Source organism: Hyperoodon ampullatus (genome assembly GCF_949752795.1).
Source record: "Hyperoodon ampullatus genome assembly, chromosome: 4".
NCBI classification, from domain to species: domain Eukaryota; kingdom Metazoa; phylum Chordata; class Mammalia; order Artiodactyla; family Ziphiidae; genus Hyperoodon; species Hyperoodon ampullatus.
This window is the reverse complement of record NC_136917.1, coordinates 55955092-55978649: the sequence shown is the minus strand read 5'-3', so window position 1 is coordinate 55978649 and position 23558 is coordinate 55955092. Positions and strand designations below refer to the sequence as shown.

The window sequence follows — 23558 nt, the reverse complement described above, 5'->3', positions numbered from 1 at the left end:
CATTCCTTACCCCCTTCCCCTGCATTGTTTTCCTCCCTAGCACTTATCACCATATGAAGTACATATTTTGTTTATTTTGTCTTTCCTGATTAAAATGTAAGCCCTGTGGGGCAGGGATTTTTTTTATCTTCCTCACTGCTATGTCTTTGGCATTTAGAACAGTGTCTAGGACGTAGGCGATGTTAAAACATTCAAATGAATTAATAAATCCATACAGATGAATTATTTATAGATTCAGCTTAAAAATAGTGAGTCTTCAAATCTGTGAACATGATAGACCTCTCTGTTAAATTTGGTCTTTTTTTCTCCCTTTTTTCTCTCTCCTGTTGGAACAGTGGTTTGTAGTTTTCAGTGTACACGCCATGCCTGTCTTTTGTTACATTTATCTGTAAGCATTTTAAGTTTTTAAAATGCTGTTGTAAATGGCATTATTTTTCTGGCTTTATTGCCCTGGCTCGGATTCTAGGACAGTGTTGAATAGAAGTGCTGAGTGGACATTTTGGCCTTATTCCTGTATGTGGACAAGTTTCTTTCCTCTCTGCCTCTCTCCCTGCCCATATCTTTATCTCTTTAGCAGTTTACAGTCCCCTCTATACTGCCTCTGAGGACCCTCACACCAGAATCAGGTGTCATGTTAGTGGTTTGGGACCCTGCCCTTTGTGGTGACGCTGGAACGGTGCAGGAACAATGCTCGGCTCTCCTGTGCCGGCCATGAGGCCATCTGCATCTTTCATCTTCTTGGGTGTGTAACTATAAATCAGCCTTAGGGTAGGCAGGGGCCCTGGACAACTTAATATTTTAAAATGTTATTTTGTTTTTTGGCTGGTCCTCAGGGGCAGGACACTGAACGAAGTGTACCTCTCCGTGTATGGCACAGCCTTGTCATCGTCTGTGCAAGGCGCCTGCCTCTCCTTCGATGCTGTTGTTTCCCATTCCTCCTCCTGCCCTGCTTCCGTTTCCTGCTTTCCTTAGGCCACTGTGTGTATAAGGTGTAGCCTTTTCTATGCATTTTTGGAAAATTTGTATAGTTAATTTATGGGCAAGTTTCTAAAACCTTTAATTATCTAATTGTGATATTTTAACATCTAAGTGGTATTGCTGCAGCTGTCATTCTGATTCTTCACTCAGTTCGGTGTCTTTAATCTCTTTATGTTGCTAATGTATGATAACATTACCAGCTACACACACAAGATAAAAGAGTAATGCCATAATTGAATTAAAAAGGAGAAATGAAAGAAATTAGTTTATAATAAAATACATAATTTGATATACAAATGCACAGGCACAAATGTACTAGAAGACATGATGAAATGGCTGCTTTTAAGGAAAAACTTTAGATTTAAGAGAAGGAAAGATTTGACTATGATTTTTGAAACTTTCCTTAAAGTTTTTAGTACTTTGAAATAAGAGCTAAATAGATATCCATGTGACTATAAGCAGTTGGTCCACATGAATGTCTGGCAGGACATTTGAAAGTCCTGTGGGGCATGGTGTGTATGTTTCCTGTGCATTGTAAGACCTCGAGCATCCCTGCCCACCAATTGCTGGTTGAACCGCTCCCTCCAGTCACTATGACAAATAACAATACCCCCACAGGTGTTCAGATTGCCCCCCTGGAGATGGACCGTAAGCCTAAATCTAAAACCTAAACTATAGTACTTCTAGAAGAAAACATAGGAGAAAAATCTTTGTGATCTTTGCTTAGGCAAAAATTTCTTAGCTGTGACACTAAAAGCATGACCCATCAAACAAAAAATGGATAAATTGGACTACATCAAAACTGAAAACTTTTGTTCTTCAAAAGATACTGTTAAGGGCTTCCCTGGTGGTGCAGTGGTTGAGAGTCCACCTGCCGATGCAGGGGACGCGGGTTCGTGCCCTGGTCTGGGAAGATCCCACATGCCGCAGAGCGGCTGGGCCCGTGAGCAATGGCCGCTGAGCCTGCGCGTCCGGAGCCTGTGCTCCGCAACGGGAGAGGCCACAGCAGTGAGAGGCCCGCGTACTGCAAAAAAAAAAAAAAAAAAAAAAAAAAAGATACTGTTAAGAGAATGAAAAGATAAGCCACAGACTGGGAGAAAATATTTGCAAAGCATTTTTCTGATAAGGGGTTTATATCTAGGATTTATATAAAGAACTCTTAAAACTAAGTAATAAAACAACTCGATTAAAAAAAATGAGGAAACGATGTGAAAAGACACTTCATCAAAGAAGGTATATGGATAACAAACAGATGAAAAGATGTTCAGCATCATTAGTCATTAGGGAAATGCAAGTTAAAACCACAAAGAGATAGCATTAGTACCTATTAAAATGGCTAAAATTGGGAAGACTGACCATACTAAGTGTTGGCAAGGATGTGAGTACTGGAACTCTGCTACACTGCTGGTGGGAATGTAAAATAGTATGGCCACTTTGGAAAACAGTTTGGCTATTTCTTAAAAAGTTAAGCACACACCTCCTTTGTGATCTAGCCATTCCACTCCTAGCTATTTACCCAAGAGAAAAGAAGCAAGATGACTGATGTGTGAATATTCATAGCACCTTTATTTGTAATAGTCAAAACCCACAAACAACACAAGTCCATTTACAGATGAATGCGTAAACAAATTGTGGTAGATCCAGAATGCTCCTGGAGTGGTATTTCCCCTCTGACAACCTCAGATCCAAATTTCTAAACTTCATAGGCAAGGCCCTTCAACCTCAATTTCCATTTCTCTTTCCATCCTTCTCTCCTGGCATTTCCCTTCTAGAAGCTCTCTATGTTGAATGCTCTGAGTTCTCTGAACACACTGGGTGCTTTTACAAGATCTTGTAAAATAAGGTTGCCCTGTCCTTTATTCTGGCTTTCTTTTCCCAGCAAACTCCTGCTGAAGGCACTTCTTAGCTGTTTCTTCTCAGGCACCTCCATCTCCTCCAGAGTTAGATGCTCCTTTACTTTAACCTAGAAGAGCTCTTAAACTTGATGTAGAATGCACTGATGAGTATGTCTGTGCATTGAATTCTTAGTTCCTCAAGGGCAGGAAGTGAGGCTTGGTCTTTTGTTTAACCTTTTGGGCTTAACATAGAGCTTGGTAGACCACAAGTACTGAATGTATAATTGAATGAATGAATGATTTGGTGTTCAGTTATATGTTTTACTGTTGAAAAGCTAGTAATCTCAGCAGCTGGGATAGTTTTATTTATGAGTTGGATCTTTTATTCAACTGAAGGTATGCTCCATTTTAGGAACAATACCAAACATCGTAACCCTAATCAGCTGATGGGTCACTGGGACACATACTGTCAACTAAAGGTTCTTAAGATGTACATGACTTTTTTTTTTTTGCGGTACGCGGGCCCCTCACTGCTGTGGCCTCTCCCGCTGTGGAGTACAGGCTCTGGACGCGCAGGCCCAGCGGCCACGGCTCACGGGCCCAGCCGCTCCGCAACATGCGGGACCCTCCCGGACCGGAGCACGAACCCGCGTCCCCCTCATCGGCAGGCGGACTTTCAACCACTGCGCCACCAGGGAAGCCCCTACATGACTATTTTAACACCCAAAATAGTAATAACCCAAATGTTCTTCAAGTAACTGATTAAATTTCAGTTCTTGCACATAAGGCAGTTGTGTTGATTAAAAACACTGAGGTAAGGCAGCGAGCCGCACGTAGCAGCCTCTCACTCGTCTATGTCCTGCGCTGCCCATCATGTCCCTGAGGAGCAGCCTCTCGCTTCTTCTCTGTATGCAAGCACGCTCAGTGCCGAAGAAGTCCGTCCACTCCGTGGCTGTCATTGGAGCCCCATTTTCACGGGGACAGAAAAGAAAAGGAGTGGAATATGATCCCACTGCTGTAAGAGATGCTGGCTTGATGAAAAGGCTCTCCGATTTGGGCTGCCACCTTAAAGACTTCGGAGACTTGAGTTTTATCCCAGTTCCCAAAGATGATCTCTATAATAACTTGATAGTGAATCCTCGCTCAGTGGGCCTTGCCAACCAGGAACTAGCAGAGGTGGTTAGTAGAGCAGTGTCAGGTGGCTACAGCTGTGTCACCGTGGGAGGAGACCACAGCCTGGCAATTGGTACCATTAGTGGGCACTCCTGGCACTGCCCAGACCTTTGTGTGATCTGGGTTGATGCCCATGCTGACATCAATACACCCCTCACCACTTCATCTGGAATTCTCCACGGACAGCCAGTTTCATTTCTCCTCAGAGAACTATAGGACACGGTCCCACAACTCCCAGGATTTTCCTGAATCAAACCTTGTATCTCTTCCCCAAGTATTGTATACATTGGACTAAGAGATGTGGACCCTCCTGAACGTTTTATTTTAAAGAATTATGATATCCAGTACTTTTCCATGAGAGACATAGATCGACTTGGTATCCAGAAGGTCATGGAACAGACATTCGGTCTGCTGATTGGCAAAAGACAAAGGCCAATCCATCTGAGTTTCGATATTGATTAATTTGACCCTACGCTGGCTCCAGCCACAGGAACCCCTGTTGTAGGGGGACTGACCTATCGAGAAGGCATGTATATTACTGAGGAAGTACACAATACAGGGTTGCTCTCAGCACTGGATCTTGTGGAAGTCAGTCCTCGGTTGGCTGCGTAAGAGGAAGAGGCCAAGGTTACAGCCAGCCTGGCAGTGGATGTGATTGCTTCAAGTTTTGGGCAGACAAGGGAGGGAGGGCACATTGTCTATGACCAACTTCCTACTCCCAGTTCACCAGATGAATTGGAAAGTGAAGAACGTGTAAGAATTTAGGAAATACTGTGCACTGACACGTGTTTGTTGCAATGGGCATTCCAGAGTTGGGAGGCATTTGCGGTGACAGATACTAAATGATCGTCTGGGTCAATAACTGCCTTAATGAGAACATTTGTGTATTCTCACAATTGTAAAGTTTCCTTCCCCTTCATTTTGGCGACCGATAATACTACTGTAAATGTATTTGGTTTTTTGAAGCTCACAGGGTATTAATATGTTAGAGCACTATGTAAATTTAAAGAAGTCATAAACAGCATTTACTACCTTGGTAAAAACAAACAAACAAAACACAGGTATTTTGGTACAAACTGATATGGAGATATGTAAATAAATACAGTATTGAATAAAAACTTCAAAACTATAGAATATGATCCTGAGTTTGAAAAAGAAAACTGTATATGCACATAGATCTATATGTATACTATGTTAGTATGTTCTTGGAAAAATCTTGCAAGATACTCAAGAAGTTGGAACATGGTGGGGAAAAGTTCTTTTCTTTCTCACTTTGTCCCTTTATTAAAAAACTTTATGTGCTTCAGTATTATTTGAATTTGTTATGAGCATGTTTTTGCTTTAGTAATTAAAAAACCCAAACAGATTTAAAAACATATGCCTGACCAGTAAGACTTATTATTAAGAACTTATTTCAGGTACCTCCAAATAACATTAACATTTTAGGTTTATGTAGCATCTGCCTATAATGCAAGCCGCTTTTACCTTATGAACTGATTTTCTTTTTCTTTCTTTCTTCCTTCCTTCCTTCCTTCCTTCCTTCTTCCCTCCTTCCTTTCTTTCTTTTTGGCTGCGTTGGGTCTTTGTTGCTGTGCGCGGGCTTTCTTTAGCTGTGGTGAGCGGCGTTACTCCAGTTGTGGTGCCCGGGCTTCTCATTGTGGTGGCTTCTCTTGTTGCGGAGCACAGGCTCTAGGCACACAGGCTTCAGTAGTTGTGGCTCGCGGGCTCTAGAGCGCAGGCTCAGTAGTTGTGGTGCATGGGGCTTATTTGCTCCGCGGCATGTGGAATCTTCCCCGACCAGGGCTCGAACCCGTGTCCCCTGCATTGGCAGGTAGATTCTTAACGACTGCGCCACCAGGGAAGCCCTGAACTGATTTTCATCTTCAGATACCTTTTGGGAGAGGTGGAGTGGGGAGGTGAAGGCCTGGAAGGGTGGCTGCTATATCCAAGTTAGTGTCTGAGTGTAGAGTGTGTCTTTGTTCTCCTACTCCTAGGAAAGCTCAACTACCACGTGACTGAAACAGGATGATCTTCTTTCTTCTGGTGGGTAAGCGTATGGGCTTTGCAGTCGCAAACCTGTTTTTTGACCTCTTGCTTTACCACCTACTAGCTGCCTGACCTTGGCTAAGATTCTAATAGGCTGTGAGTTGGGTTTCCTCATCTGGAACATTAGGATCCTGGTGGTATCTGTGTCCTGGGGTTATTGTGATGCTTAGATGTGAGGGTCTGAAATGAGTGTGGTGCTTAGCAAATGTTAGCTTTTGTTGTTACTATTGTGAAGGAAAACCCAGCACGTGAAAGAGATGAGACTAGATTAAAGGAAATCAAAGGAAGAAAAGGACAATTTTTAATATGGGTTGAAGATACGACTTCAAATTACTATCTCCCCCCACTCCCCACCCCCCTCCTTTTTTTTTAAACTAAGCCTTCTGTTGTTAAGTGCTAGCAGACACATCACTGATAGCTCAGTAAGAATTGTAGGAAGGCCTGGAGAAAACACTTTTCAGTGTGAGGAGGAGTGAGAGAATTGCCTGGGCTGGTGAAAAACATTTATAGGCAAGGGGTTTGGAAAACCTCTTTGCAATACTGCAGTGATCCAGGAAGCCAGGACTGCAGATATGTGCCTGGTAGTCCCCAGGGTGATGATCCGTCATAAAAATATGGCGGAAGGACCAATGCACTAGCCTTGTGCTAAAAGCTCCATGAATTGCCAAGCAGGACCAAGCTTTCTAGTGGGCTTTGTGCCCAGAACGTCTCTGTGACTGAAGGTGCTGTCTGAGGAGGCATCCTCAGCTGTTCTGTCTGCCTAGCAGAGTGATCACCAGCCCCCTCTCACCCCTGGGGAGTGAGGGGACCAATACAGAGAGGTAACTGATGTGCATTAACGTGCAACGCCTAGCATCCTCCATGGGTCTAGCTGCATGGTGTCCCTGAGTCCCTGGGGATGGCTGGCAGGTGGAAGCAGAGAGCACCTTCTTACCAAACCTTCACATCTGTAGGAGGCTGAGGTCTGTGGCCCCATGAATGCATTAGGGGCTAATGTATCACAACTAAGGTCTCAAAGTGTTGGCCTATACAGGAACTTTTATTTATTTTTTTATTTATTTAGGCTGCGTTGGGTCTTCCTTGCTGCACGTGGGCTTTCTCTAGTTGCGGCGAGTGGGGGCTACTCTTTGTTGCGGTGCGTGGGCTTCTCACTGCGGTGGCTTCTCTTGTTGCAGAGCATGGGCTCTAGGCACGCGGGCTTCAGTAGTTGTGGCGCGCAGGCTCAGTACTTGCAGCTTGCAGGCTCAGTAGTTGTGGCTCACGGGCTTAGTTGCTCCAGGGCATATGGGATCCTCCCGGATCAGGGCTCGAACCCGTGTTTCCTGCATTGGCAGGTGGACTCTCAACCACTGTGCCACCAGGGAAGTCCCTACAGGAACTTCTTGAGAGAAGTTTCTTGTTTGTTCTACACGGTGTTTGCCAAAGTAATAGTGGTACTAGCTAAAACTTGTATGGTGTTTGCTATGGGCCAGGCTCTGTTCTAATCACATATATATTATATATTTATACATACATAAATTTATATATATAATCTACATATTTATATATCAAATTATGTATTAAAATTGATATAGAGCCTTTATTCCTCTCACTAGCCTTATGAAATAAGCACTGATACCTGTTTTTCAGGTGAGGAAAATGAGACACGAAGAGGTTAAGTAAGTTGTCCAAGGTCACATGCAGGTAAATGGCAGGACTGGGATTCAAAAACCCAGCTGATCTGGTTCTAGAGCCCAGGCTCCTAACAGTTGTATTACATTGTTTGCAGATTTGTTGAAGTCCGTTTTTTTTTAAAATTTAATTAATTAATTTTTTTATTGGAGTATAGTTGCTTTACACTGCTGTGTCAGTTTCTGCTGTACAGCAAAGTGAATCAGCCATATGTATACATATATCCCAGTTTTTGGATTTCCTTCCCATTTAGGTCACCACATGGAGTCAGTACTTTTTAATTAGGAGATTCCATATAAAAATCTAGAGCTGGCTTCTCTTGACAGATCAGAAGAACTAGGGACTCTGGGCTGCACCCCTTTGTGGGAACGGTTGCCTGGTGCCCAGTCAGGCCAGGCCCCTCAGTGGTCTCAGCTTCCCCCCCGACCCCCACTCATTCCTGACTCTGAGTCTCTGCTCACTTGACCCAGTTCCCATACCTATTTGTACCTGCAGACATTTCCATTTTCAACTCCTGGGTTAAAGTTAAATAATATTTGTGGATGGGAGCATTTATAAAAACGTCAGGCACTTTTCCTCCCGGTTGGGGAGTATCTTCAGCCCCGTTTTCCCTGTGAGGTTATCACGTAGAGTAACATAGACGTGAGCTTTGCCTTGGCTCTGTGCTTTGGTTACTGTATTATTCCTCCTCGTCTTGGGACCTGGGGGTTCTCCCGACCCTGTTAGAGATTCTATGGAAAGGCTGATATTAGAGCAGAAGAAATTGCGATATTGAAGGAACTGAGTGTGAAAAAGCCAACAGCCCATGTCTGTTTTTGTCTGTGCACAGAGTAGACAGTTACAGAGCATAGTCGGCTCTCTATATTGGTTGAGTGAAAAATAGACCAGAAAGAGTTATTCTTGAACAGAGGAGAGAAATCTGACAACATTTCAAAAAGTGAATCAGCACCTGGTATATAAGTTTTAAAATATTTTATTTACCGAACTTACCCCCCTTTATTACTAGATGAAACACCCTGCTTTTTCTAGCCAGTATCACCCAGGATCTTTGTTTCTTTGGAAGGCAAATACACTGTGGCCCATTTCTCAGGCAAGTTTATTTTAAAATCGCCAGAGTTCTCTTGAATCGGTTTGAGAGTTGGAGCACACGCTAACAAGAGCAGCTGAGAAAGGAGGTTTTGGCCTGGTTATTGTCTAACCAGGTGGGTTGGGGTCTTTGAACTTCAAGAAGCTTTTGTGTTTCCAGCTGTACCGGGGATTAGTGGCTTAGTCCTACCTCATGGGAGCAAGTTTTATTGTTACCTCTTTTAAAGCTGAAACCATAATGTTAGGGTTTTTTACACAACACCATGTGCTTCGGGAGCTCAATATGCTTAGTTAGTTTTCTCCCCGCTGTGACCCCCCTTCCAACTGTATCTGGAAGAGTGAATTCACTTTGAACGTAGCAACAGATGTGCTTGGTAATATGTAAAATTCAATCGGTTAGTTTTCCATCAGTTCCATGGTCGTTGACCATCTAACACAGGCAAGGCCGTGTGCCAGACTGCTGTGAAACAAAGCGGTTACCTTTGGAAACAAGGGTAACTAAGAGGCAGTCCCTGCCTTAAGGGACCCAGTTGGGGCATATATGGCAAAAGCATACAAGAGTATAGTAGCTATAGGAAATTAAAAATGTAATAAGTCAAAGGGAGAATGTGCAGCCCATGATGAATTTCCAAATGAAGGCTGCAGATGTTTAGTACTAGAGGAAGTCTGAGTTCTCTTTGATAAGGTTCCTCCTTGAGAAGCAGCAGAGTCCAAAGTGAATGTGCACAGCGCAATTAGAGGGACACTTTGAAGGGGAACAAAGCTGCTTGTGTGAGAGCGAGGGGGAATGCTAGTCTCTTCAGCATGGTCCGGAAATTCATTTTGTAACAAAGAACTGTAATTCCAAGTCAATGACACCTTCTAAATCCTCTCAGACTATGCCCAAAATTACAGAGAAGGAATGGCGAGTCAGTTCCTTTCAGCCAGAACTGGATAGTTGTGTACTTTGCTCAAATGCCTGGGATCTAATGGCGATGGGACAGCAGCCAGGAGATAAAGCAAGTCAATACAGGACTGGGAGGACTCTGATGCTGGAGCAGATAATGAGGAAGGGGCCAGGATTTGAAAGCGTGACCTCTAAGTCTTCCTGTGTAATGAACAGAATGTAATGGAGGGCTGAGATCTGAGACCTCGGTGCACCTGTGTCTGGAGCTGCCCAGCCAGCAGCCTGGCTACATCCCTGGATAACTTGCATGAGTTGTGTGGGAACTTGACAGCCTCTGGCTACCTTTACTGCTTATTGAAAAGAGCAGAAGATCAGAGATTTCCTCTAAAGGCGATAGGCATGTGGCTTCATGGTTCAGAACTCGAACTTAGGCATCAAGGCCCGGCTCTCCCGTTTACTGGCTGTGTGGCCTTGAGCAAGTCACTCACCCTTCCTGAGATTCAGATTCATTATCTGTAAAATGAAAGAAAAAAATGATAGTCACTACCTTACAGGGTTATTATGAAGACTAAGTAAGATAAGGGATTAAAAAACCAGGTAGCAGGGTTTATGGCCCATGTGAGTGCATGATAAATTTTATCTTTATTTTTAGTAAAGGAGATGATTATGAAGATAACTGTTTAAAATTGCTTTTTCATTCTTTAAGTTCTGGACCTGGATTAGAGACAAAGTGGGAATTATTCCATTCTTCCCCTTAGTTTTCCATCTGTAGCTTTTGAGATGATCAAGAAATAACTCAAGCAATGGGTTGAGGACGGGAAAAGGATTTAGGGAAGGGTCCCCACTTTATAGCCTCAAAACCCAAACTTACTTAAAATTAAAAGGGCGGATCTCTGGAGGCATAGGTGAATACTGATGCTGAGGGACCACAGTATTGTTATTTCTCTCTCCTTAGAGAATCTTAGATATCTTAGAGCAGTGCATCTTAAACACTGATGTGCCTAGAAGTCACCTGAGATTCTGCACTTCTAACAAGCTCCCAGGTGATGCTCCTGGTCCTCAGACCACGTTTTTCAGTAGCAAAGTCCTGAAAGGCCTTGACTCACTGAGTCCAGTGGCATGGTTGAACCTCTTTACTACCTCCCTGAAAATGCTCTTCTGGTTTTTGTTTGAATACCTCCAATGAAGATAAGCTCTCTACTTGCCAGACAGCCCTTTCTGTTTCCAGATGGCAGGCATGGTAGAAACCTGTCTTATTTCTCTGAACAGTAATTCTCAACGCAGACTGTGTGTATTTGCATGCTTGTATGTTTTTGTTTTTTATTGAAATACAGTTGATTTACAATGTTGCGTTAGTTTCTGGTATATAGCAAAGTGATTCAGTTATACATGTATACATATTCTTTTTCATACTCTTTTCCATTGTGGTTTAATACAGGATATTGAATATAGTTCCCTGTGCTATGTCGTAGGACCTTGTTGTTTGATCTGTTTCATATACAGTAGTGTGTATCTGCTCGTCCCAAACTTATTTGTCCCTCCTCTACCCCCTTTCCCCTTTGGTGACCATAAGTTTGTTTTCTGTGTCTGTGAGTCTGTTTCTGTTTTGTAAATAAGTTCATTTGTGTCATATTTTAGATTCCACATATGTGATATCATATGGTATTTGTCTTTTTCTGACTAACTTCACTTAGTATGATAATCTCAATGCCATCCGTAATGGCATGATTTCATTTTTTTATGGCTAAGTACTATTCCATTGTGTATATATGTACTACATCTTCTTTATCCATTCATCTGTTGATGGACATTTAGGTTGCTTCCACGTCTTGGCTATTGTAAGTAGTGCTGCAGTGAACATTGGGGTGCATGTATCTTTTTGAATTATGGTTTGCTCTGGATATATGGAGTGGGGTTGCTGGATCACGTGGCAACACGATTTCTAGTTTTTTAAGGAACCTCCATACTGTTTTCCGTAGCGGCTGCACCAGTTTACATTCCCACCAACAGTGTAGGAGGGGGAATGTGTGTCTTTTACTGAGCTGATGCTTGCCTCCTTATAATAGCATCCATTGCTTCTGGTTCATTACTGCGGCAGGGGTGGGTGTGGGGATATCACACAGGTATTGCCTAATCCTGATGAGGATTTAACCTGGTTTTGGTCTTCTATGGAGGAAGTCCATGGATGGGCTTCTATGGTAGTAATGGGGGTTGGGGGGGAAGCAATCCCCTGAAAATATTTGCAGAATTTTGTAGCATGTACATTTTCCTGGGGAGGGTTTCTGTAGCTTTCAACAGTTTTTCAAGAGTGTCTGTTCCCTCTAGAAGATTAAGGAGCATTGATTTCCTTTTTCATGGAATGCTGTGTCCCTCACAAATCTTCTATTTGGAAGGCTAGACCCTCCCAAGTCTCTGTATCTCTTGTCTGTCTGTCTCTCTTTTTAAAATTTCTTTTACGTAGTTCTTTGTGTAACATGGTTTTGAGGCACCCTGTTCATCCTGCTAAATTTTCCCAGTCTGTCTGTGTCCCTCTAAGGTTGGCCCCCCAGAACCATGCACAAGCTAAACTCCAAGAGTCATCTGACCAGCCGGAAGGGTGAGATCTCGCTCCTTGATTGGAGACTCTTCTTTCATTTCTTCTTCTTCTTTCTTCTTTCTTCCCTCCCCCCTCCCTCCCTCCCTTCCTTCCTTCCTTCCATTTTTGGCTGTGTTGGGTCTTCGTTGCTGCGCGCGGGCTTTCTCTAGCTGCGGCGAGTGGGGGCTACTGTTCGTTGCAGTGCACAGGCTTCTCTTTGCGGTGGGTTCTCGTTGCGGAGCATGGGCTCTAGGCATGCAGGCTTCAGTTGCTGTGGCACGCGGGCTCCGTAGTTGTGGCTCACGGGCTCTAGAGCGCAGGCTCAGTAGTTGTGGCGCATGGGCTTAGTTGCTCCGCGGCATGTGGGATCTTACTGGACCAGGGCTTGAACCCATGTCTCCTGCATTGGCAGGCGGATTCTTAACCACTGCACCACCAGGGAAGCCCCCATTTCTTCTTTAAAGTGTATCGCCTTTGGAAACCTTAGTTTACTTGACAGTATTATCCATTTGGAATGTTTATGTTGCAGATCAGAAAAAGAAAGAAAGAAAGAAAATTCAATATTTAAAGAGAATTTGTTGATAAATGTAACAGGGCCCTGGGCTGGGGGTTGGCCCTGCTTTCAGGTGAAGCTTGATCAAAAGGCTCAGACGGTTTCACCAAGGACCCAGCTTCTTGTCTTCCCTCTTCATAGTCAACAGAGTTCCCAGTCATTTATGCATGTACTACAGTGAGCCCCATCTTCCACCATCCTGAATGCTTTGTGTTGTTATTGGACCACGTATGCAGGACCTGATATTTATCCCTTTTAAGTGTCTTGTTAGCCCATAGTCCTGGTTTTACCATCTCTCCTATCAGCTTCCCTGTCCAGCTTAGGATCATCTTCCAATCTGATTGGCATGCCAACAAATTAATGATGTTGAACCAGACAGGGTCAAGAACAGAGCCATAGCTTACCCCCCAGACACTCCTGCCAGGGTTGATGTCATGTACCCTTTGGACATGAATGAACATTTCTCAGAGTGTATTCTGAAGGACACTAGATGGCAAGGTGGTTCTCAGAAATGGAACCCTATAATCAAATACATGGGGATAGGGCTATAGAGCATAATCCTTTCTTGAAGAGTCACGATGCTTATGAGTTTATTAAAAAATCGAATAACGGAAATTGTTAAACATAGTTTTCTAAAAATACTTGACTATTAAATTCTCCTCCCTTGCCTGTGGATGTCTCCCTCCTGGTTTTCTGCTCTAGCTGTTCTCACAAATCCCCTCCTTAGTCTCCATCTCTCGCTCGTCCCCTTGGCCTCTGCATGTCCCCAGGGGAAACCACTAACCTCGTGGCTCCTCGGTTCTCGGTCAGTGGCAAACTCCCAGCTGACATCCACAGCACTTGGAGGTGACCTAGTTTGAGTGAAGTGCTGGCTTTTCAGTTACATCTTCAATAGGCTGAATTGGCAGCTTGTCAGCAGGCTTATGTCACCTAAGGACTGTGTCAGTTCCCTCCTTGTCTGGCTTCCTGTTGGTAAGTATCCTCAGGATGCTCTTGGAACCCAGAAGGTGTGAGAGGCCTGGTAAGGGAGCCAAAAAGAAAGGGGGAGAAAAGCAGAGAAGGCCTGCCTTCCCTGCAAAAAAAAAAAAAAAAAAAAGAAAATTGTACACTAGGAGAAAAAAAAACACCTCAGAATGGAGGGAGGGAAGCTTGCTGAGAGCTGTCTCCCTGCAGAACAATTTTGCTCCCAGAAGGACATTTGGTTTTTTTTAATTTTTGTTTTTTAGACCCGCTCTGATCTCCTTTATCCCCCACCATGCCCTTCCTTCCTGTTTGGCACTTTTAAAAACGTATTACTTTTCTTCTACAATAGCGACCTGCTGGGAGTAATAGCAGAGACATTTCCTCTCCTGTGGCTCTCGCTGTCTTTTTAATAACGATCCTCTCCCCACCCACTTCCCCTCTGCTGCCCTTCATAAGCATGTTCCCAAGGGTGTGGGTGGAGAAGCTTCAGGTGTGTGCGTAGTGTACCCCTAAGCTTAGCTGAGTTTGAGGCTTGTTTTCCACCCTCTCCGGGGCTGCAGCGCCCCAAGCTTTGCACCCTGACCTCCCCTCTGCACGGGGAACTGCAGCCTTGCGTTTAGGTGGTATCGACTCAGAGGTTTGGCTCTCACATTTGAGGGTACTAGTAATTGCGTGAGCGCATTCCCAGAGGAGTTCCTCTAGGGATTCTAGGCCCTTCCAGCCGGTGTTCTTGGGGTAAAAGCTTCAGGCAGTGTTGAGGGTGCTTGCCTGTCCAGCCTTGCCCGGAGCCACACAGGGTCATCCTGGGCAGTTTCATGGTCCTCTCCAAGGGACTGCCCCTTTAGAGGGCAAAGTTCATGTTCGCACGAGTCAGAACAGATGAATGGGTTGGAGTTTTCTGTAGGTCACTTTCTCCGAAAGCATGTGTTCATAATCTTGAAGTCTAGTCTCAAATTTTTCACCGAAATACCATTACTCTTCGTGAACGCGTATCTCCCAGAGTTGAAAGCCTAAGGTAACCGTTCCTCCTTTCCTGCAGCTCTTCCTTCCTTTGATTAATGAGTTCATTAATTCATCCATCCGTTTGTTCGTTCATTTAGTAAACATTTGAGCGCTTCACTCCCTGGTGCCAGGTGAACAAAACAGAAAGGTTCCTGCCCTCGTGAGGTTTGCGGGGCAGTGGGGGAAACAGTGTCCAGATATAGAAGGTGACTGTGTGGCCACCTGCTGGGAACGATGCCATGCAGGGGATGGCAGGGGTGCTGGGCTGGAGAAGCGGGGGGAGACCTGGACAGGGTCATCAGGCAAGGCCTATCTGAGATGGTGACATCTGAGCCCAGACGTGAAGGACAAGGGGCCGGCTGGGTGGAGAACTGGCAGGGTCTGTGCAGCGTTCCCAGCAGAGGGTCACCACGTGTAAACATTCCTTGTCGGAAATGAACTTGGCACCTTCCAGAAACTGAGAAGAGGCCGGAGTGGAGAGAGGGAGGGGGGGAAAAGAGCTTGGAAGAGTTAGCAAGGCCTGGGTGTCGAAGTCCTGTATTTTATCTTAAAAACAAAAAAACCCACAAAGACCATGAGATGTGCAGCTAACTCCATAACATCACTCTCATTTTCTGTAAAGTGGTTTGAAGAAAGGCAGTGTAGTGTAATGGTTAACAGTGGACTCGAGCTACACGCCTGAGTCTGAACTCCACTGCTGCTGCTTGCTATCTGTATAACCTCAGACAGCTTATTTAACCTTCCTGGGCCTCGGTTTCTACATTGGAAAATGGGGGCAACTCATAGTACCCACCATGTGGGACCATTTTGAAGATTAAATGAACTGACACACATGCCTGGGACATAGCAAGTACCCAATAAATGTTACCTGTTGAAAAAATGCTTTAAAGTATTAGACTGACTGTCCAGGAGGGTGTCCTTTCTTTTTTTTTTTTTTTTTTTTTTTTTTTTTTTTTTTTGTGGTACGCGGGCCTCTCACTGTTGTGGCCTCTCCCGTTGCGGAGCACAGGCTCCGGATGCGCAGGCTCAGCAGCCATGGCTCACGGGCCCAGCCGCTCCGCGGCATATGGGATCCTCCCAGACCGGGGCACGAACCCGTATCCCCTGCATCGGCAGGCGGACTCTCAACCACTGCGCCACCAGGGAGGCCCAGGGTGTCCTTTCTTATCCTGTGGATTTGTGCATTCCTTAGCGTAAGCACATGCCCTCAGATGTGCAAATCCCACTTTGAGATGGGCAGTCCCAAGACTGGCGTGATTGGGACAGCTGCCCAGGCCTGAGGCAGCTTCTGAGTAATGCCAGTTCTCTCCTTAGGCAATACTTGGATGTCCTCCTGTTGCTCTGAACATCCAGGTCCCGGGTCTCCCAGGGCCGAGTGTGGGCTCCATCATTCTGGAAGCCGTCTGTTTCTTCCCTTCCTCAGACCTAGAGAGCTCTCCGTTGAACTGCCCATTGTGATTCTTTTTGGGAGTTGGAGGTTCATTTCAACTCAGCAAACATTTGTTTTGGTCATTGGCAGTGTTCAGGCACGGTGCTAGGTGCTGGGGAATGTATGGGATCCAGCCCACTCATTACCTGGAAGGAGGTAATACCTAGTTGGGGAGTCAGGCTCGTGGACCGGTAATTCCAGTTTAAACTAGTTAAACTGGAGACCGTGGGACCAGAGGAAGGGTCTTTGGCCCCAACTTTGGCTTTAGAGAGCAATCACATCCTAGAGGAAGTGCCCCAGTGAGTCATGAAGAGTGATAAGAGGTAGCCAAAGATGGGAAGGGCTTTCCGGGAGGTAGGAAGAGATAGCAAAGGCCCGGGGGTGGGTGGGATGGGGGGACAGCATGGAGGGGGAGGGGAAACTGAAAGCAGCTTGATAAGATGAAGGAGGCAAGGGCAGCGTGGAGGCTGAAGCTGCTGAATGAGGTGAGGCTTACATGCCTTCCCGGGGAATGTGGGCCCCTGGAGGATCCTAGGAAGGGGCTTCTGTGGTCTGAGCATTCTGATTGCAGAGTGGAGGGTGGATTGGGGGGGGCAGGGTGGGACAGCAGCATGTCGCAGCCAGGAAGACTGCGGGGAGGCTGTGGCTCTAGTCCAGGTGAGAGGTAATGAGGACAGAGGTGGGGCTGTGGTGGTTGGTGTGTGCGGGGTGGGTTAGAGGGAAAGGAGGAGAGACAGGCAGGCTTTGGTGGAGACACGGGGGACGGATCCACGGAAGGGGGCTTTCAGGGATGTTGGGACACAGGACAAAGATACTGCTCAGGGACCGACCTGGGCACTGATTCTGCTTCCTGCTCCCCACCCGCACCCCCCAGGGTGATGATGTGTCCTGAATGCTGAGTTCCGTTCAAGGACCAGAACATCCCCATGTGGGCGAACACTTCCCTAAACAGAAACACAATGAATTTTGGACTAAATTCTCAGTTGGTGATGTAATGCTTGTGTGTGTGTATAAAAGGTAAAAGACAGGGCTTCCCTGGTGGTGCAGTGGTTGAGTGTCCGCCTGCTGATGCAGGGGACAGAGGTTCGTGCCCTGGTCCGGGAAGATCCCACGTGCCGCGGAGCGGCTGGGCCCGTGAGCCATGGCCACTGAGCCTGCGCACCACAACGGGAGAAGCCACAACAGTGAGAGGCCCGCGTACCGCAAAAAAAAAAAAAAAAAGTAAAAGACAGTGATGTATAAAAATTGTCTTCTCAACCCTCATGGGACCCTTGGGGGAAGAGTGCACCATGTCAAGTATTTGGCTTGTGAAAATCTGGGGCCCAGGAGTAGGGCGTGGGGTAAGGAATGAGAAAAAGATATGCAGCATCTGTGCCTACTATGTGTATGGCCCCAGCAAGTTTTATAACCTTGACTGAGTACGTGCTGTCTCTTCTAATTGAGTCTGTAACCCCCTGGCAAGCCTGCTCTTTCATACTCTCCCAATTCCTGCAGATCATCTGTTCAAGGGAGCAGTTTTCCTGAATCCTGTCACAGTTGGAGAGTACTCTGTACAAGGTGTATCATTTACAACATGCTGGGTTATCTGATTATCTTCTTCATTTCTTCTCACAGTCCCACGAGGAAGGTGTTGACCACCATTCATGGCGATTGGAACTGTGTTTCCAAGAGGTTAAGTAACCCGCCCAGCTCACAGGCTATTGGAGGGAGGGAGCTGGGAATCAAATCTGCATTGTCGGACTGTTTTTCCACCACGTGGAGTTGCAGTTACCGTCATGGATACCAGGAGGGTAGAGTTTCTGTTTGGAGTCTTCCTTGGAAGGATTAGAACAAGTGAAAAACTGCCCCATAGTCAAATCCTCAGAATCCCCCAAATTTGCATCCTGCAAATCTGCCCCTCCTGCCACCCGTGAAGCCCATTCTGCTTGTCCCACCCTGGTGAGACTTTAAAGCTGATCCCTGAGCTGAAATGACCAGATGGAGTGAGCAGTATGTATTATTATTTAATAAAGCATGTGTTGTTCCCTACTTGGCAATGCAGCCAAGTCGCTGTTCTAGCAGGTGGTGGGTAACTGGACCCAAGCCCCCTGATCCTGGCTCAGGAACTCCCTGGTCCAGCCTTTGATAACAGAACAAGAGGAGAAAACAGTGACACAGGACACTTCCTGTCCCAAAGGGGATGTGATATAGGACACCTGAAACAACAGGCAGAAGAAAAGCTTCACTAGAGCTGCTTGGGGAGAGCTGGCCCCAGGCTGCCCTCCACGGGTCATCTAAGATCTCGTGAAGAGTGGGATTGGGCCAGCTCTTTCAGTGGAGTTCCGCTCAGTGGATTATCACTTGTGCTCTGTGGGCTAGGCACAGGCTCACCACTGACATCCCAGCTCCTGCCCTTGTGAAGGGTGTGTTCCAGTGATGGGGACCAACAAGCAACCAGGCAATAAAAATTAGAATGATGAGGTTTAATTTTTTTATACAGAAAGGAGGGGGCTTATGGGAGCCCAGATGAAGGGTTCCTAAATTATCCTGGAGAAATCAGGGAAGTCTTCCTGGAGGAAGGGGAATCTAGGTTGGGAGCCGAAGGGCAAGTAGGAGTTTGACCATGCACAGTTGCACAGGCTCCAAATGTCATAGGTGGAAAAGAAACAGGAAAGATTAAGCTGACTAATTTGAATAAAAATAGAAAATTAAAACTTCAGTGCTAGTTTTTCCCCTTCCACCAGTTCTGTAGCTCACTATCATTAGAGGTATAATCCACATACCATGTGGGGGCAGGCAGAACGGGCTTGGGCTTATGTTTGATTGATGGTCTCTGGCTAGATGTATGCAAATGAGAAGGCTTTTATTTTGTAAGGTAAAATGTCTGGAAGCAAGAGTCCCAGATTAAGATCACCCGACATCATTTTGATTTTTTTTAAGCTGGTGCATATCCAACCAGTAATTCAATTCAGGGCCCTAAAGTTACCTGTTTGAGACTGTCACGAGTCCAAGTGGGTTGTTTGATGCAGTGGAAATGGAAAAAGTCAGGGAATTTGGGTATTTCAGTCATAATCTCGACCCTGCCACAGGCTATTCATATAATCTTGGATAAATCACATCACTTCAACCAAAAATGAGAAGTAAAACTCTTATTTGTTTATTTATACATCTATTAGTTTATTCCCTCCCACCCCCCACAACTTTTTACTTTGAAAAATCTAAAACCTACAGAAAAATTGCAAGGATAGAACAAATGCAGTATGTGAGTGTGTGTAGACATAAAAAAATATATTTATTTTTGCTGAACTTTCAAAAGTAAGTTGCAGACATCATGGCACTTCCCTCCTAAGGTATTTCAGCCTGCATCGTGTATTTTTCTAGCTTAGAATGGTGGAATTATCAAACTCAGGAAATTTAACATTGATACAATACTCTTCTCTGATGTACAGTCTGTGTCACAAGTTCCCTTATGGTCTCAATCTTGTCTTTTATTATTGTAAATTTTATTTCTGATCCAGTCTGATCAAAGACAGATGGCATTCAGTTGTCATTCTCTGGTGCGCTCTGATCAAGAATGGTTCCCCAGCCTTGTTTCTTGGCTGAGTGGACATTTTGGAGGTGTCCGCAACAGTCGTTTTGCGGAGTCCACAGTGTATTCATTCGACAGTTGGCAGTGACTGGACAGCTCCTGTGTGCTGGGCACTGTGCTGGTGGTAGGAAAAGATCGCCATCAGGGCCAGTGAGGTCTTTTTCCTTTCGGAGCTCACAGTCTAGTGGGAGAGCGTAACGAGAAATACGCAAATTGTAGAAAAGTGAAAAATGCCGGGAGGGACTGGAGAGAATTCCTGGTTGGGGCACGCATCTGAAAAAGAAAGAAAATAGGCCTAAGATGAGGCTGAGTGGGAAGAATATTACTTCTGATGATGGGACTAAGGAAGGCCTCTGAGGCAGTGGTATTTAAGTTGAGATCCAAGAGATGAGAAAGTGCCAGCAGGAGGCAAGTGGTGATTTCATTCCTGGCTAGGGAACAGCACGTACAAAGGCCTGGAGGCTCGGGCATGTTTGGCCTGGTGGAGGAACTGAGCAAAAGGGCATTTTGACTGCAGAATGGTGAGCAGGGGGCAGGGGGGATGAGGTGAGCTTGATGCCTTGGGTAAGGACCAGATCATGGAGTGGCTTTTCGACTTCATGTTAGATGCAGTGGGAGCATCAACTTGGAGAGTTGATAACTGGGGCACCTCGTGAGCTGAGGCATGTTTTATAAAGATCACTGGCTGCTGTTTGAAGCGCGTCTGAGGGTGGTCGCCCGGTTGGAATGAAGTCTCTTACACAAATTGAAAATAGTTATACATTGAAGGTGTTGTTTGCAAGAACTTTGAGGTACCACAAAAGATGATTTTAAAAGTTGTCAGTTATTTTTGTATTTGAAATTAAGACCTGAGTAATATCTGATTTGGCCTTCCAGAGAGCTTGGTGGGGACATGTCTTATTTCCTCATCTTGTCTTTGCTTTGTCACTGATAGGAGCTGACATCCTCACAGCCTAGAAACAACCCAGTGGTCCTGTTGCCTCCCAGGCAGCTTTTAACTTGGTGGTGGGCTAGCGTCTCTGGGGAAACCTGCTTCCTCTGGCTGTGGGGCTCTTGCCTCCCACCTGCTCCTATGCCAACCCCTTCCCAGAGCCCACCCAGCTTGCTTCAGGTCCTTTAAGTGGACCACACGGGAATCAAACCAAAGCTTAAGAGGAAACAGGACAGCAGGCATGGTGAGGTACCAGCTTCCTTCTGGGCAACTGGCTGTTCCCTCTGCTGGAATGCTTTTCCTGCCCCACTCTCTTGCTACCCTGGGAAGCCTTCCTTCTCTGACCATACTCCTATGCCTGATCACCTTATTACATGCATGCACAGGGCTATCTCTTTCCTTCAGAGTACATGATTCTGGTTTTTTTTTAAATTATTTATTTGTTTATTTGGCTGTGCCGGGTCTTAGTTGTGGCAAGCGGGATCTTTAGTTGCGGCCTGTGAACTCTTAGTTGCGGCATGTGGGATCCAGTTTCCTTACCAGGGATCGAACTCTGGGCCCCCTGCATTGCGAGCACAGAGTCTTAGCCACTGGACCACCAGGCAAGTCCCCATGGTTCTGTTTTGAATAATGCATGCATGAATGTATGTGATCATTTGATTACCGTTTCTCTCTCCTACTTGGCTATAAACTCTGTGAGGGGCGGGAACATGTCTGCGGTTGCTCTTCATATCACCCTAGCGTACCCCGTGCTTAACACTTTGGCGGTCGGGTTCTGCAGAGAACTGCTAGGCACAGATCGAAGCATGGGAAGCCTGTGCGTGTGGGTGGCTCCTTAAGGCTGGAAGGCAAGGCTCTTTCTCCTGAGGGCCCGAGCTAGTCTGTTGTTGACAAATCCTCCGCAGACTTCAGAGAATCCAGTAAGATGGAAGTGAGAGAGGGCTGGAATGCTGAACATTAGAGGGTGTTTGGAGATACTGGGCAGTTCCTGTCCTTCTAAACAGCAGGAACCCAGGACACCTGAAGTAATAGCCACCCTTTTACCTTCAGGGCAGGCCACAGGGCACCTCCCTCTTCATTTCACTGATCTCACTCCCACCTCTCACCTTTTACATCTTGGCTCCTATTCCCCCTGTTGCGATTTTCTAGAGAGGAGCCGGGGTGTGTTTCGTTTTTCTGTTCTATGCCAAGTCTTGGTGAGGGAGAGGAAGCTCTGCAATCAGGAGTGTTTTCCCTCCTTGGCTCCTTTGTGAGGACACTGCTCTGAAAGAATGTCCCGTTTTATTGAAGACCTGAGCCAGCCTCAGCATGAGCCCTTATTTCACTTGGATTGTATTTATTCCCAAACGGTGCCGGGCAAACGCTTCTGTGTCCCCACTTCCCTGGGATGTCCTGCTGGACAGCCTTTTGAATGAAAGCTTAGAATCCACGTGGCAGTGGGTGAATAGCTCAGGAGCTGTGTGGAGATGGGGTGGTGACAGGATGGAGGGAGGGTCTCTTCTTGGGTGGTCCCAGACTGGGACGTGAGCATGAGTGCCCAAGTAGCCTCTCTCCTTGACCTCCCAATAAGAATAAAATAGCAACAGTCAGAGGTCAGAGTCTCAGATGTCTATGAAGACGAGGCAGGTGGAGCTCTCCTATAGTTGAAGGCTGTATTCTCTAGTTAGCCTCAGTCTCCACCACTCCCTTTTGCCCTGAAGATAAAAATGTTAGTTTTAGAGGAACAGCCTTCTTAGGTGGTCACACAGCTTAGTTTCTGTTTTGGTTGTTAGGTGTTTTGGGTGGGGACTATGGTGAACCAGAAAGCTTGTGGCTACTCAGGAGGGTAGCTGCCTCAACTCAAGACAGTTGTTGCCGAGTGAGAAGGTGGACCCAGTCTCACCAGATAAACTGGGTTCTCAAGAGAAGCTAGATATCTGGATTTGTATGTAAAATTTTCTAACTTTTAAATGTTGACAACAAACCCATGTTTTGGAAAATTCCGTGTGGGTCAAACAAAGCTTACCTGTGAGTTACCTTTGGACCAAGGGTTGGCAGTTCCCGGATCAACGCAGGGTGGGTCGTCAGGAAGTCTCCATTGCTTTGGATGGTAGAACCCGAGCAAATGGGTGTAGGTGAGAGAAGGATTTAAACCTAAAGAAGAGCTTCAGGGAAGCCACACAGGTAGTGGAGGGAGATGGGCTTTAGTCCAGGGAGGCCCCATCAGTCTACCTCACTGTGCCTCAGATTTCCAGTGTGTGAAATGGGACCAACAGCGTTTGTTTCTTAGAGCATTTCTGGGTTCTCTGTGCGGAGCTCAGTAGCTGTCACCCCAGCAGGCGTTCCTTCAATGTGCTCAAACCACACTTGGCATGGCCCCTGGGTCTTCCTGCTGGGTTTTTATTTTTATTTTTTTTTTGTGGTACGCAGGTCTCTCACTGCTGTGGCCTCTCCCGTTGCGGAGCACAGGCTCCGGACGCGCAGGCTCAGCGGCCATGGCTCACGGGCCCAGCCGCTCTGCGGCATGTGGGATCCTCCCGGACCGGGGCACGAACCCGTGTCCCCTGCATCGGCAGGCGGACTCTCAACCACTGTGCCACCAGGGAAGCCCGTTCCTGCTGGTTTTTAAACAGCCCCATGCTCCCAGTCCCCAGGTAGGGCTCGGCTTTCCCCCTTGATGCCTAGGCATCCTTACGGTCCTGTCCCTCCTCTCTCTGCTGACTCTTTGAATTCCTTCCCTCCTCTTTACTTCTCCTGACTCCATCTCCTCCAGGTACTTGCCACCTTTCCCCTGGTTTATGTTGTTTCTGTACCACCAGCCCTGCTTCCTCCCTCATCTCCTGACTCCTGTCTCCAGATGACTGACCTCGGAAGTGTAGCTCT

General features: G+C 46.1%; 1 pseudogene across 1 annotated transcript; it reads left to right on the top strand.

Annotated features, from left to right (window-relative positions):
• The first annotated feature begins 3686 nt into the window (after window positions 1–3686).
• On the top strand, window positions 3687–4751 carry LOC307051828 (arginase-2, mitochondrial-like; annotated as a pseudogene). The gene has a single exon. The product of its transcript is annotated as an arginase-2, mitochondrial-like (transcript).
• Window positions 4752–23558: the final 18807 nt, after the last annotated feature.